The sequence below is a fragment of the Otolemur garnettii genome, unplaced genomic scaffold (assembly GCF_000181295.1).
Source record: "Otolemur garnettii isolate 467f Iridium unplaced genomic scaffold, OtoGar3 scaffold00110, whole genome shotgun sequence".
Classification (NCBI taxonomy): domain Eukaryota; kingdom Metazoa; phylum Chordata; class Mammalia; order Primates; family Galagidae; genus Otolemur; species Otolemur garnettii.
The window spans coordinates 3,965,988-3,977,276 of NW_003852505.1; positions in this window are offsets into that span (position 1 = coordinate 3,965,988).

Here is an 11,289-nt window from a genome sequence, read left to right on the forward strand (position 1 = left end):
GAGTACATTGGATACTTTTTAAATCCATTCTTGAGATATTTTACCAAGAAGAATATGTTCCAGCTCCATCCAGGTAAACATAAAAGATATAAATTCTCCGTCATTTTTTATGACTACATAGTAAGTATTCCATGGTATATATATACCACAATCTGTTTATTCATTCATGGGCTAATGGGCATTTAGGATGCTTCCACGACTTGGTTATTATGAATTGGGCTGCAATAAACATTCTGGTGCAAATGTCTTTGTTGTAAAATGATTTTGGTTCATCTGGGTAAATACCTAGTAATAGAATTACAGGATCAAATGGTTGGTCAACCTTTAGTACATTGGTTTCCTTCTTCATACTTTTTTCCAAAATGTCTGTATTGGGTGGCACCTGTGGCTCAGTAAGTAGGGCGCTGGCCCTATATAATGAGGGTGGCAGGTTCAAGCCCAGCCCCAGCCAAACTGCAACAAAAAATAGCCAGGCATTGTGGTGAATGCTTGTGGTCCTAGCTACTTGGGAGGTTGAGGAAAGAGAATCACCTAAGCCCAAGAGCTGGAGGTGGTTGTGAGCTGTGACGTCACAGCACTGTACTGTGGGTGACAGTAAAATGAGACTCTGTCTCTAAAAAAAAAATAGGCTGTATTAGTTTTGAATCCCACCAGCTGTGTAGAAGTGTTTCCTTCTCTCCACATCCATGCCAACATCTGCAATTTGGGGATTTTGTGATGTGGGCTAATCTTACTGGAGTTAGGTGATAGGTGATATCTCAAAGTGTGTTTTTTTTTTCTTTGGCTGGGGCTGAGTTTGAACCCACCACCTCTACATGGGGCTGGTGCCCTACTCCTTTGAACCACGGGTGCTGCCCTTTTTTTTTTTTTTTTTTTTTGAGACAGAGTCTCAAGTTGTTGCCCTGGGTAGAATAGCTGGGACTACAGGTGCCCGCCACAATGTCTGGCTACTTTTTTTGTTGCAGTTGTCATTGTTGTTTTTAGCTGGCCCAGGCTGGGTTTGAACCCACCAGCCTTGGTGTATGTGGCAGGCGCCCTACCCATTGAGCTAAGGGTGCTGACTTCAAAGTGGTTTTGATTTGCATTTCTCTATTGATTAAAGGTGATGAGCATTTTTTTCATGTATTTGTTGGCCATTCACCTGTCATCTATAGAAAAGTTTCTGTCCAAGTCTCTTGTCCACAAAGAGATGGGGTTGTTTGTTCTTTTCTTATTAATTTGAGTTTTCTGTAGATTCTAGTTATTAGACCTTTGTCAGAAACATAACCTGTGAAAATGAAAATCTTCTCCCATTCTGAAGACTGCTTTACTTGCAGTGCTCTTAGCTGTGAAGAAGCTTTTTAGCTTGATCAGATCCCAGTAATATATTTTGGTGTTGCTTCAATTGCCAGGGGGGTCTACCTCATAGAATAATTTCCCAGGCCAATATCTTCAGGTGTTATCCCTGTACTATCTTCTACCGTTTTTATATTTTCATGTCTTAAGTTCAAATCTTTTATCTAGTGAGGATCAATTTTTGTTAGTGGTGAAAGGGAGGGTCCAGGTTCAGTCTTCTACAGGTCCTAGCCAGTTCTTCCAGCACCATTTGTTAAGTAGGCAGTCTGTTCCCCAATGCACGTTTCTGTTAGACTTATAAAAGATCAAATGATGATATGTGACTGGGTTCATCTCTAGGTTCTCTATTGTATTCCATATATCTGCATCTCTATTTTTGTGCCAGTACCATGCTGTTTGATCACTATAGATTTGCAGTATAACTTGAAGTCTGTTAACATTATGCCTTCTGGTTTGTTTTTATTTCTAAGTAATGTATTGGCTATTCGAGGTTTTTTTTCTGATTCCATATAAAATGAAGTACTATTTTTTCAAGTTCTTTAAAGTATGACATTGGTGCTTTGATAGGGATTGCATTAAATCTGTAGATTGCTTTGGGTAGTGGGACATTTTAACAATGTTGATTCTTCCCAGCCATGAGCATGGTACGTTTTTCCATTTGTTAACATCTTCAGCTATTTCTTTTCTCAGGGTTTCATAGTTCTCATTATAGAGATCTTACACAATATTCAAAACTTTAAATTTTCCTCTTGTTACCAGTGGAAGAGGATCCAGCCACCTGTCACTGTCAGCCAAATGCAGGACGGGGATTAGGTCTCACAAGCTGTATTATCAAAAGGCCAGCAATTCTGGAGAATAGCAAGAGTGGTCTCCCAAAAACTGTTCTCCCTCGGTCATAATTCTAATAATTTTTTATGATGAATTACAAGGAAAGAAACCTAGAAAATTTTAACTTTATCTGACAGAAAATAACATCAAGTAGTCTTCACGCTGACAGTGTAATATGTTTAAACAACAGAAAAGTAACCTTCCCTATAATAATAAAACTAACATTTACCCTAACAAAATAAGAGAATCATCAAGGAAAACAACATCAAAGTAACTTGTGTTCTAACAAAACTTATAGTCTATGTGTGATTGCTTCCCCAAAGTCTTTGACACAGACAGACTATTCTCACAATCATGGTGAAACCTTAAGTAGATAGTTATAGAAGGTATGTTGAGTGGCTAAGCCGACTAGGTCAGCTGTATATAATGCTTAGCTTCTGAGACTCCATTTGTAGGCTGCTTTTCTGGCTTCATAGTCAACAGTTACATTTTTGTATTATTTAGAAAAATAACAGTAAAGGTTTGCTGGGAGCAAGGATCTTGCCCTCCTAAGGTTGGCTGAAAAAAATCGCTGACGTGAGGCAGATTGATTAATAGGAGGGAAAAGGCACAAATTTATTTTAAGACATATACATGGGAGCCTTCAGAATGAAAACTCAGAGATACAGGACAGCTGTGTAGAAATATGATTGGACAAAAAAGGTCTGATCTGATGCCAACAAGCTGATTGAGGGAACCCAGCAAGGCATATCTGTGTAGATTTTTCTTGGCCTCTCTGAGCATGCATTCCTTCCTTCTGGGTATAGGGCAGGGCCCTTTCTGGAATGAAGGTCTTATAACCTCTAATCTAACAAGGTAGGTCTGACAATTTCTTCTTTTCTTTTTGAGACAGAGTCTTACTTTGTTGCCCTCGGTAGAGAGCTGTGACATCATAGCTCACGACAACCTCAATCTCTTGGGCTTATGTAATTCTCTTGCCTCAGCCTCCCAAGTGGCTGGGACTACAGGCTCCTACCACAATGCCTGGCTATTTATAGAGGTGAGGTCTCAGTCTGGCTCAGGCTCGTTTTGAACCTGCAAACTCAGGCAATCCACCCACCTCTGCCTCCAAGAGTGCTAGGATTACAGGTGTGAGCCACCGCACCCGGCCCACTGGCCATGTGTTTTAGAGATGGGGTCTTACTCTTGCTCACGCTGGTTTTGAATGCCTAAGGTCAAGCAATCCACTGCCTTGGCCTCCCAGAGTGCTAGGATTATAGGTGTGAGCCATGTTGCCTGGCCACATAGCTGTCTTTTAACAAGAAGGACTGGTTTTATTTGTTTGTTTGTTTTTAACCGGGACTGGGTTTGAACCTGCCACTTCTGGCATATGGGGCCGGTGCCCTACTCCTTTGAGCCACAGGCGCCGCCCTATTTTTTTTTTTTTTTCATCTGAAAAATCTTGGGTTTTTAGGGAGGCAACTTGCTCAACATAACTAGCTAGATGGCGACGCCTCTGGCTCAAAGGAGTAGGGCGCTGGCCCCATATACCAGAGGTGGCGGGTTTAAACCCAGCCCCAGCCAAAAACTGCAAAATAATAATAATAATAATAATAATAACAACAACAATAACACAGCTAGAAAGTCATACAATAGAGCAGTCTTAGTCCAAGGCTCTTTTGATGGAAAATAGGTCCTCCCTCCTGTAAAACTTTCATTTCTTGCTTTCAGTTACAACACTATCTTATTTTATTTTTCAACTTTCTTACTTTTTTTCTCCAAGTATTCCCTTCTCAGTCCTATCTTTGGTGTTTCTCTCTCCTTTTCCAATGCAGTCGTTCTCGAGGTTTTGTCCATGGGCCATTTTTATTGCTATATTCTCCCCTTATGATATCTGCTCAATAGCTTTCATCTATTCAAATAGCTTCAACCACTCCAACTGGGAGAATAATTTCCAGATCTGTCTCGCCTTTACCTCTTGAGTTTTGGACCCTAAAGTTCAGTTGCCTGCTTGCTAGCTTCATATGGCTGTTTTAGACAGACTCTAACAGTCTTCATATTTGAATCCTGATTTCAATCTTTTGGGGGTTGGAGGGTCCTAGTTCCCCCAATCCAGTTGACCTACTTTGATTACTCAATTACTTCAACCGGGACACAGCAGTAATGGAAAACAAAAGTGAGTGGAAACTGAAAATAAAACGAGTGGCACAGGCAGTGTGGATAGAAAGTAAAATTAACCTGCACAAGTTTCAGGGTAACAAAGAGAGATTTTATTTAGGAAAGACAATGAGAAAGTTTAGAGCATTGACTTGCAAAGAGAGTTGGAAATGGGTTCCTCTTGTGGAGGAGAAAACTTTTGAGAGAGACTGAGGCACAAAGGTCTGCAGAGGTATAAATACTCTCTCCATTTGAAATTGGCTGCAAGTTTTTCATTAGCCTCTCCATGCCTCCAAGAAGTATTTCCCTTTTCCATTGGTGTTGATTATCTCTATTGGTCAGTGGTTACTAGGTGACTTCATACTCACATTCTTATGGGCCCTCCAGACTTCCTGGTTCAACAGGCCAAGTTTTCTTCCCCCTCCTCTTGAAGAATCCTTTCTTAGTGCCCCTTCTCACAACCAATAAACTATAAACGAATGATAGAATTTTTGAGGAAATTTGAATAGTTACTGGATATTTGATGACACTAAAGGCTTAATGTTAATTTTTAGGTGAGATAGTTGTATGTGGTTAAGAGTGTGTTTTAGAAATACATAGTGAAGTGTGGGTGATACAATATGATGTCTGGGATTTGTTTCAAAATAATCCAATTCAGAAAACAGTATGGAGGTCCCATAAAAAATTAAAAATAGAACTACCATATGATCCAGCAATCCCACTACAAGGTTTATATTCAAAGGAAATAACATCAGTATGTTGACAGTATCTGCACTCCTATGTTAAGTGCAGCATTGTTCACAATAGCCAAGTTTCCACCAATGGATGAATGGATAAAGTGCGGTATGTATACATATTGGGACACTATTCAGCTATGAAAAATAAGCAAATCCTGTTATCTGTGACAACATGGATGAATCCAAAGGACATTATGTTAAGTGGGATAATCCAGGCACAGAAAGATAAATTGATATCATAAAAGTAGAGAGTAGAAGCTGGGTGAGGTGGTACATACCTGTAGTCCCAGCTACTCAGGAGGCTGATGCAAGAGGATCATGTCTTCGAGCCTAGCCTGGGTAAAATAGCAAGACTTCATCTCAAAATAATAATAATAAGAAGAAGAAGAAGAAAAAGAAGGCCTGGTGTGGTTAGGGCAGAGGAGGTATAGGGGAGATGTTAGCCAAAGAGTTAAATATCTACAGTTAGAAAGAGTAAGTTCAAGAGCTATATTGTACAGGAAGGTGACTATACTTAATGAAAACTGTAGAGAGTGGATGTTATAGGCTCTTACCACACATAAAACATAAATGTATGAGGTAATGCATTTGTTAATTAACGTGATTTAACCATTCCTCAATGTATATATACTTCAAAACATGTTGTATGTGATGAATACATACCATTTTATATGTCAATTTAAAAGATTATTAAATTTGGATAAACAAAAAAAATTAATTCAAGAAGAGGAGGAATAGATAAGGTATGATGAAATAAGACTGACTGATGTGATAATTGTTGAGTAGGTAATGTGTATATGGGGCTTCAATATCCTATTCCCTCTCTTTTTCTCTGTTTGAAAATTTATATAATAAAGATTTTATTTTATTTTTTTGAGACAGAGTCTCACCTTCTTGCCCTCTGTAGAGTGCTGTGGTATCATAGCTCACAGCAACCTCAAACTCTTGGGCTCAAGTGATCCTCTTTCCTCAACTTCCCAAGTAGCTGGGACCACAGGTGCCCATCACAATACCTCACTATTTTTAGAAGTGGGGTCTCACTCTTGCTCAGGCTGGTCTCAAACTCCTGAACTCAAGCAATTCACTCTTCTTGGCCTCCCAGAGTGCTAGGTGTGAGCCACTGTACCCTGCTGTATGACAGAGATTTTAAAAGACTTAAATGGATTCAAAACCAAATTACTCAACCTCACCTACATCCGTCTCCTGACAGTGATTCTCCCATTAACGTACTCATATTTTCCCAGCCACTTATTGGGGAAATGTGAAATTCTATTTGTTTCTTCCTCCCTGACCTCTACATGCAGTTAGTTGCTAAGTCAGGTCAAGACTCCCTTCACAGTGAATCTTTCATACATCCTTTCTTTTCCATTCAAGCTGTCACCACTCTATTAAGTCCTTCATCACTTGGATCCTGAAACGTCAATGCTGCCTCCACTCCAACTCTTATGTGTGTGTGTTTGAATAATATGTATTTCTCCGGCTGGGTGCAGTGGCTCATGCCTTTAATTCTAGCACTTTGGGAGGCTGAGGTAGGAGGATCAATTGAGGCCAGGAGTTCACTACCAGTCTGGGCAACACAATGAGACCCCCCCATCTCGACAAAAAATAGAAAAATTAACCAGGCACAATGGCACACACCTATTGTCTCAGCTGCTTGAGAGGCTTGAGGCAGGAGGATCACTTGAGCCCAGGAGTTTGAAGTTGCAGTGAGCTATGATGATGCCACTGCACTCTAGCCTGGGCAACTCTTTTTACTTGTCTCAAAAAAAGTAAATAAAAAAGAACAGTTTCTCACTTCCGAAGTTAGATGTAAGAGTAAGATATTCCCTAGCTCTAGATGAATAAGCTTTATACATTGACAAAACAGACATACAAAGTGTGAGTTAAAGAGAATCAAATTTTATTCTTTATTTCAATGTATTACATAGGTGCATATATTTTTTGTTACATGGATGACCTTAATAATGCTTGAGTCATGGTTATATGTGTGCCTGTCACCCAGATAATGTTCATTGTACCCTAACAACAGCTTCTCATCCATCTCTGCCCCCCCACTTGATTTCCATTGAGTTTTGCTTTCTTCTACGTACATGTGTGTTCACTGGTTAGTTCCAATTTCATAGTGAATACATGTGGTGTTTGTTTTTCTATTCTTTAGATACTTCACTTAGGATAATGGTCTCCAGTTCCATCCGAGTTGTTGCAAAAGGCATTAAGTCATTCTTCTTCATGGCTGAGTAGTATTCCATAGCATACATATACCATATTATGTTAATCTAATCATGAATTAATGGACACTTGGGTTGATTTCACATCTCTGCAATAAACATTCAAGTGCAGGTGTCTTTTTGATAAAATTACTTATTTTCCTTTGGGTAAATACCCCATATTTGGATTGCTAAATCGAATGGTAGGTCTATTTTTAGTTCTTTAAGGTATATCCATACTGTTTTCCATAGAGGTTGGAGAGTATAGTGACCAAAACAACATAGTATTGGCACAAAAATAGAGACAGAGCAATGGAACATAACAGAAAACTCAGATGTAAAATCATCCACGTACAGCCAATTGATCTTTGACAAAACAGACAACAGTATGCACTGGGGAAAAGAATTTCTATTCAGTAAATGGTGCTGGGAAAATTGGTAGCCACATGTAAAAGAATGAAGCAGCATCCATATCTCTCACCACTCACAAAAATTAATTTATGGATAAAAGACTTAAATGTAAGGCATGAAACCATCAGAATTCTAGAAAAAGATGTTAGAAAAGCTTTTCTAGGCTCAGTGCCCATAGCTTAATGGTTAAGGCACCAGCCACATGCTCTGGGGCTGGTGAGTTTGAGTCCAGCCTGGGTCTGCCAAACAACGGTGACAACTGCAACAACCACAAGCTGGGTGTTGTGGCAGGTACCTGTAGTCCCAGCTACTTGGAAGGCTGAGGTAAGAGAATTGCTTAAGCCCAAGAGTTTGAGGTTGCTGTGAGTTGTTTCACCACGGCACTCTACCCAGAGTGACACAGTGAGACTCTGTCTCAAAAAAAAAAAAAAAATCCAAAAACAATAGTCGCCGAATTGGATGTATAGAGAAAGGAACACTTACACAATGTTGGTGAGACTACAGATTAGTGAAGCAAATTTTAAAGCTACCTCTTGTTCCCTCACTCAGTGGAAAGGAAAAGGGACGTTCTCTAGTCCAGAGTGATCAGTTTCTAGATCCAAGCAGGGCAAGGCAAATGCTGATGTTGAAGAAGGAGGTGGGTGGACATTATTCCAGTGACCTGGAGGCCTCCCGAGGAAAAACTGATTACCTAGTTTGACCAAGGAGGGACAGAGATAACTGATACCAGTGGGTCTCACAGAAACAACATCAGCAGTATGGCTTGTGTAAAGGTCCTATAGCCCAGAGCTGTCCAAGAGAAACCTTTGCTTTTTTGTGGCCTGGTTGGGTGTAATTCTGCCTTTTATGGACAGCAGCCAAGCATTCAGAGGCTGGGCTGACCAAGCACAAAGAACCACCCTATTCTTTAAAAAGAAAATGCTGTAAGTTGATAACATTCTACCATTTTAAGCATAACGAAGCTAAATCCAAACTGCTGTATTATAATCAAGATGCATCTGCCTGTTTTATATTTAAGGCCCACAGGCTTCAACTTACTTGGAGGACCATCTGGTAAGAAAAAGAAAGTCTTATTACAAAGTGGCATTCATTTGTAGACTTAGGCCTCAAAAAGGATTGTCCTGCAGATCCCAGCCAGTGTTTTTGGTGGCAATACTCTTTACCACGTAGGTAGAAAGAGCATGGCTTTGGAGTCAGAGAGATGAGGATTCAGTTCTCTTCAAGTCTCACAACCTGAGTGCTCGAGCCACAGGACTTCTGAGGTTCAAGTTTCCTTAATTTCCTCCCACATAACAGGGCAATTAGATTACACTTGAAGTTGTCGGGAAGATAAAAGGAGAAGCAGTCTCCCCGAGGGAGCCTAGAACTATAGCTTCCCTTCCCAATATCTGTAACTTAATCTTGTATTCCTTCTGATCCTTGCTCTTCTTTCTTCTTTGCCCCAAATCGCTTTCACCTGCGTAGATACTAGGTGTATTTTTAAATAGATCTTTGAAGTAAAGGTCTAAAAAGTAAGTTTTGTTCTAATGCTGTTATTTGTTTACTTGTCCAGGAAGTAAAGAATTAAAATGGGATTACCCTAGGATAAACCAGTCAGAAGGCAATTTTGCCTTTTTTGCAGTGTGCTAAGCAAATCTGTCCTCAAAGTCCTGTCCTATATTTACATAGTTGAAAGAATTCAATCTGTTAGCTGGGACAAATCCTGGTTTCAGTGCAAGGGTGGAGGGGTGGAGAGGGAGTGGATTGTAGGTTGGATAGAGATGGAAAATTTGGGACCGGTGATGTTTTTAAACTCTAACTAGATAACTGCTATACAGGTTATAGCTTTATTTGAAATAAGAATGTGAAGTTGACTATATTTCTAGTTAGAATTTAATGTGCAAAGTTTTCTCAAAGTCAAGAAACAAAATGAAAAAGTGATGATTAAGATTGGCAGCATGTAATTGGCTGAAGTTGAGTAATGGATACCTGGAACTTAATGCTTCATGGCACTATTTGTTCTAATTTTTGTGTTTGAAAGTATCCATCATTAAAAGTTTTTTGTTTATGTGAGGATGGATGTCATGCAGGAACTGGGGAGTTTGACTATCATGCCAGGAAAGCTAGTAAGAGGATATTTGAACCACAAACATTTATTAGAGGAAATATAGTGATTTCTATAATGCTTATCTAGTTAACTGGATTTATTTAAAAGATTAAATAGCATATGGATAAACATTCAGTGAATATAATACAAATATAGGTCATAAAGCTTTGGACAAGATATCACAACCATTGTTTTAATTAATTAATTAATTAATTTAGAGATAAGGTCTTGGCTCTGTCACACAGTTGGAGTGCAGTGGTTCAATCATAGCTTACTGTAACCTTGAGCTCCTGTGCTTAATGGATCCTCCTGCCTCAGCTTCCTAAGTAGGACTACAGGTGCATGCCACTACACCAGGCTAATTTTTAAAATTCTTTTGTAGGGTGGGTGTGGTGGGTCACACCTGTAATCCTAGTACTCTGGGAGGCCAAGGTGAGTGGACTGCTTGGCCTGAAGAGTTCCAGACCAGCCAGAGCAATACTAAAATTCCATCTCTAACTAAAGATAGAAAAACCAAGGCAAAAGGATTGCTTGAGCCCAAGAACTTGAGGTTGCTGTGAGCTATAATGCCATGACAATCTAGTCAGGGCACCAGAGTGAGACTCTGTCTCAAAAAAGAAAAAATTCTTTTGGCCGGGCGTGGTGGCTCATGCTTGTAATCCTAGCACTCTGGGAGGCCAAGGCTGGTAGATTGCTTGAGCTCACAGGTTCAAGACCAGCCTCAGCCAGAGCCAGACCCCAGATCTACTAAAAATAGAAAAACTGAGGCAAGAGGACTGCTTGAGCCCAAGAGTTGGAGGTTGCTATGAGCTATGATGTCATCATGGCACTCTACCCTGGGTGACAGCTTGAGACTCTGTTTCAAGAAAAAAAAAATTCTTTAATAGAGATGGGTCTCATTGTGTTGCTTAGGCTGGTCTTGAACTTCTGACCTCTAGCAATCTTCCTGCCTTGGCCTCCCAAAGTGCTAGGATTACAGGTGTGAGCCACATGGCTGGCCTAAACATTTAGTTGATGGGAATAAAGTACAAGGAAATTGTATGGGTATGGGCATAGGTATATCCATAGCTATGAAGATTGGCATTAGTTGTTGTTAAACTATGCAGGGATATCATGAAGACCTTACACAGAAGGCCTCAGACATGAAAGCTCATTACTATTAATAAGTGACCTGAAGGCAATTTACCATATGTAAATTTACACATGAGTAAATGACATTAGTCTGGTGGCTGGGATTGATTGTGGAAGCCCAGGACAACAATTTTTTTTTTTTTTTTGGTAGTAGGATTGGCAATTTGGAAGATACTCTAATATGGATTTCCACAATCCATCCTGTCAGGGATGGGGAGAGAGTGTGCAGCTAAATTCTAATGGGAAAGAAAAATAATATGGTCTCAGAGGTTTTTTTGTTTTTTTAAAAGAAGCTTGACGCCCATAACTCAGTGAGTAGGGTGCCAGCCACATACATCGAAGCTGGTGGGTTCGAGTCTTGCCCAGGCCTGCTAAACAACAATGACAACTGCAAACAAAAAATAGCTGGGTGTTGTGG